At 40.3% G+C, this 5,000-nt stretch overlaps 1 protein-coding gene across 1 annotated transcript in view; it reads right to left on the bottom strand.

The window, feature by feature from the left end:
* Positions 1-5,000, bottom strand: part of LOC138047436 (holothin acyltransferase-like) — a 36,816-nt gene that overhangs the window by 10,240 nt on the left and 21,576 nt on the right. The window lies entirely within an intron of this gene.

Here is a 5,000-nt window from a genome sequence, read left to right as displayed (position 1 = left end):
AAAAGATAACAACATAGAGCATGAAATTACATGGCAAATTGTTTGCCGCGCTAAACCGTACAGCAGTTCAACTAAACGTTGTAATTTATGGCTTGAGCGAACCGGAGCGATGTACGTTGAACAAAAGAAACGAGTTAGTATCGTCAGGCACTGAGGGACCGAGCGAAGGCGCTACAACAGAACAATTAGCTTAGCACCTAAACACCAACATGTATGTAAATTTACGTAGTGCTTGGGAAAAATTAAGTGCGAAGCAGTGTGAATAAAACTCTTGAAGAGTGAGGCTTTAAGCCTTACGAAACAGGCTTGTAGGGTAATCACCGTGTAGCTATGTTTTAATTCTCACAGCCCTCTCTATATATATATATATAGAGGAGAGAGAGAGACAGACAGGACAGACAGACTGCATATATAGACTAACTGCAGACAGTACTGTTTCGGCCTTCTGCGCCTCATCAGTGCCGTGCTGATGTCTAGGATGGAGGTTAAGCTTTTAACTTTGTACGTTATAATTCTCTGTTCGTTTCCTTGCCGTTACAAAACAACAACATGAAAACGCCAGATTCTGCGTATTTGAGAGAACGTGAACTACGACGGCGAATTTTCTGAACTTCTTTTTCAAACTTTGACGCTGTGTTACTTATTCTTTTTGGAGTATCTCTGACAGCGATAGACGTGATAGACAAACTGAATGAATCTAAATTCTCGTGAGATTAATAAGTTAAATATAAAGTGTCCTAGGCATTGTTGTCATTGTTGCTTAAACACGGCATGAATATTCCGGGGGTGGGGGGTGGGGTAGGGGGGGTGGGGTAGGGGTGAGGGATAGGGTATAGGGGGTGAAGGGCACAACAGCAGTAACAACCCAAACCTTTACAAAATGCTAACCTTACGCCTAAACACCATGCTTCACCATGCTTCACCCCCATGCTTCACCCCCAACCGTCTCACCCCTTATCCCTCATCCCCGGATTAGTCATGCCGCTTAAACTCCCTTTTGCTGTCTGCTATTAAAAACTAAGGAGAAAACGGAGTAATAAAATGGTAAAAACCTTTCTCACCGAGCAGGGAACCTCTGTCTCGCAGGGTAAGAGAGTGAATCACAGGCGTCCCAAGCTCAGTATGAGGGAATATAAGGATTTGTATGGGAAGACAAGACGTGAGACCTGACAAGATAATTTTATACAAAAATTCGAGATTAAAAAGCCCAACCTCATTGTCATTGCGGGTCGCTTCCTTCCTGTGTTTTTTTTTTCCAAATTTGACGCAAATTGAGCCATTATCACTTCCTCGGTTGTTAACGGTCATAATAAAGTCCCAAGGCCGAACACTCAATTCTCACAAGCCCACCAAATTCATTCAAATATTCTTGGTTAAAATGTTCCCATGGTTACAATTCCACCGTAGAATTCAAGGGCAAAGGTTTTTCTTTCATTTCAATCCGCTAGACGCGCAATTGAAACCCTGTCAGGGATTTCAGGTTGCTGTTAGTATCCCAAACGAATCGATAAACGATTAAAAAGAGCCTCTTGAAAAATCAATACCACACGGCGACCGGGTGTTTGTCGTCACAGGAAGGAAGCGACCCACAATGGCGATAAGGTAAGGGTTTTTAATTGAGAAATTTTTTGTAAGATTATCTTGTCAGTTTTCAGGTCTTGTCTTCCCATACAATTCCTTATATTCCCTCATACTGAGCTGGGGGGCCTGTGATGTGAATACTTACAAAACGAAAAACTAAATGAGTCCACCTAACCAACCCAAACACTCAGGAGTGGTTACAGCCAATAAACAAGCATATTCCAAAACACCGGAATACGAATATATGCTAAATTTTGTCTCGCCCCCCCTGCGTAATATGTTTCTTGCATTACAAGACCAGGGGCCCCGTTATCGAAAGTCAACGTAAACTTTTCGGGCCAGAAAAGCAATTTGAAAAACTACGATCCACTTATCATGAAAAGCTGATCAGTTAACAGGTTTCGTTATCAGAGAAGAAACCTATCAACGCGTTTTATCGTTTTATGTCACCCGAAACACGCCCAAATGTTCCGGGACTTTCGAGAACCAGATGTTGCTGTACAACCACACCCGATATAAGAATCAAACAAAACTTACCTCCAGTATCGAACTCTCAGAGTTGGGGAGTAGATTGTTTGCGTGTTAATCTCTCTAAAAGTATCTGCAAATCCACTGAAAGGACCTCAGTCCCGGTATAAGACCACTATGGTCTGCAATCATTGCAGGGATGGTTATAAGTGGATTGGTTGGGTTAACGATTTGTAAAGAAACATGCGTTTCGGGCAAAAATTGCTGACTCAAAGTGTGTCCACTTTTTCCTAAAAAAATAAACTTCCGTACTACTCATGAAAAAAACTTCTTGTAAATAAGTTCTTCCTTCTTTGCATTCCTTTTAGGAACCTATATTGTTCAGGGATTCTAACAAGAAAACAAACTGGGCAGTTCGCTTCCTTGCTTGCCCATTATTACGACTATATATAAGTAATTATAAATTGCCAAACCTACAAGACTGTAAAACAAAAGAAAAAATGTACACCGACAAAAGCATAATAAGATTATTCATTTATTTTATGTTATTTATTTATTTAATCAAGTTGCCAACAAAGGCAAGTTGACAACACAATTAATAGAACATTAAGTACATACAGGGGTATCACCCACCCAACAAAACAATGAACAACATAAAAACTAGCTAACACCAATCCAACACGCTGGTAATTTCTAAGAAGAAAAATCAACAAGAACATCTAACTAACTTATCTAATACTACGACTTTTACGAGAGACAAAGTTTGAAAGTACGAGCGTCATCAGCATCGAATACAACACGTAATCTTATTCTTAAAAACAATTAACATTAGATTCAGATTTTAGATCAGAGGGTAAGGAAATAAACAATTATTAAAGAAAACCCCAGAGGCACCGCGGCGGGCGAGCTCCCTGTCCAGAAGGAAACGTAATTATAAATGCCAACATTTATATTATCCTAGTTTGCATTTAAAAAAGAAAACTATCTATTAATATTATTGTTCATTATTATTCATTAGTATTAAAAAAGGTTGTAAACTCTCGAAATAAAAACCGACTTCTTGAGTGTTCTAGTTTTACGTTTTGATAGACTCTAAAGGCACCAATGCATCATTATCCCTCGAGGGTACTCTACACGTCGAAAGACATTAGTTGCTCTCACAAATAACGAAAAAAACTAATTTCTTATACATATGCATGCTTCAAGAATAGAACAGTTATGGACTCGAAAGGAAAAGAGAGAAAAGTTACAGGATGCTGTTATATATATAGACCTCTTCATCATGGCGGCCAAATCATCACTCTTTTGTGTAAAGGCCAATAAGCCTAAAGCCCGTGCAAACGCTCGCATTATTGTTGCGAGCGTTTGCACACCATGTTGTATGTGTTGTTGTGTGTTGTGTGCGACTTGTTGGAAGTTGGTGAATGAAGTTTGAAAACTGGGTCAAACTTCAGAGCCTTACTAGCCTCGCTACGACGAGCAAATTTCAAAAGAATTTTGGTTGCAAAATGAGGGCAGTAGGTCTAATTGACCAAAAGACAAAAGAATGTAAAAGTGGTCGCCATTTATGAAAATGAACGGTTCCAAAATGTTTTAATCACGGATTAAAGGGGAACTGTCATGCGATGACATGCGAAGTATTTTTCACACGCGGAGATTTTTTAACAGACTCTAATTTTTTTGATTTTTCTGTTTACGTCTAGACTAAATACGGACTTTAGAAAAGCATATTAAAAGGTATTATCTATTTCCCCCCCCCCCCCCCCCCCCGATGAATTTGGAGAGTCCAAGAAATAAAAGCGAACACAAATAGCATCGCCAAAACAAGGACAGTATAAGCACAGTAGTTATTAAAAAAAGGGGGGGAGTGCTTTAATTACTTGTAATCGTCGTGTACGAAAAAGCATTTCCAACGGTCATCTTTCTTTCGCCACACCCACAGATAAACATCTTCACATCATACTATCAGCCCACACTTCCAAGGGGTAAAAGGTCTCGTCGCAAAAACACAAAACCACTCAAAAACCGCTTTAACAAAACCAATCTTCCTCAATCTGTGGTCCAATCTTTCTCATGTCCACGCTCGCACACCGACGACGAACAAATGGTAGCTAAAGGCTACCTTTTTCGCACCAACCCCCGACGTATCAACGGTGCGAGGTTAACACGGATTTCAACGAAATTGCCAGACGTACATGCGCATTACTGAATTCTTTCACGACAGCACTACTGCCAATATATCCAAGAGATGGCTGCTCTTTATGCATGCCTTCAAGCCATTAAAAATGATCATTCTTACAACAAAACCGAGGCGCATCGTTGACAATGTTCCAACAGGTCCCAACGACACGCAATACGCAAAATATCAACAACAGAAAAGACATTGTTATCAAATCAGCTGAAAAAGGCTTGGCGACTGTAATAATGGATTAAAACTTGGTACCCTGGCCGAATATTACCGACAACGCAACAACCCCACCTTTTAAGGAACGACAGGATAACGACTGACTGACACCATACACAAAAAGAGTTACACAATAACTAAGATGAATGTTCGACAAGGGCCGTATTGTACAAGGAAAAACACAGTACCTCCTCCGGACGCTTTTATATTCTACCAAAAAATTCATTAAAGCTAACAATCCCGGACGTCCTATATTCTCTTCTAACAGTCACCCCACTGGTCTGCACTTTACCGTCATATATCAAAGAAACAACTGATTTCCTCAACAAACTTGCTTCTCTCAACAGACTTCCTCACAACGCTATACTTGTCTCACTTGACGTAACATCACTACACAACAACCCATCCCACATAACAGTTTCTTCAACAAACGCGCTAATCCACGCATCCTCCAGAGGTCACCTCGCAGCTCTTACACGGTCTCACCTGATGGAGACCACCCTTGAGGTTGAACAAAAGAACAAATAACAGAAACAATGGACCCTAG

Source organism: Montipora capricornis, chromosome 4, assembly GCF_036669925.1.
Source record: "Montipora capricornis isolate CH-2021 chromosome 4, ASM3666992v2, whole genome shotgun sequence".
Taxonomy (NCBI): domain Eukaryota; kingdom Metazoa; phylum Cnidaria; class Anthozoa; order Scleractinia; family Acroporidae; genus Montipora; species Montipora capricornis.
This window is presented reverse-complemented; position numbering and strand designations above follow the sequence as displayed.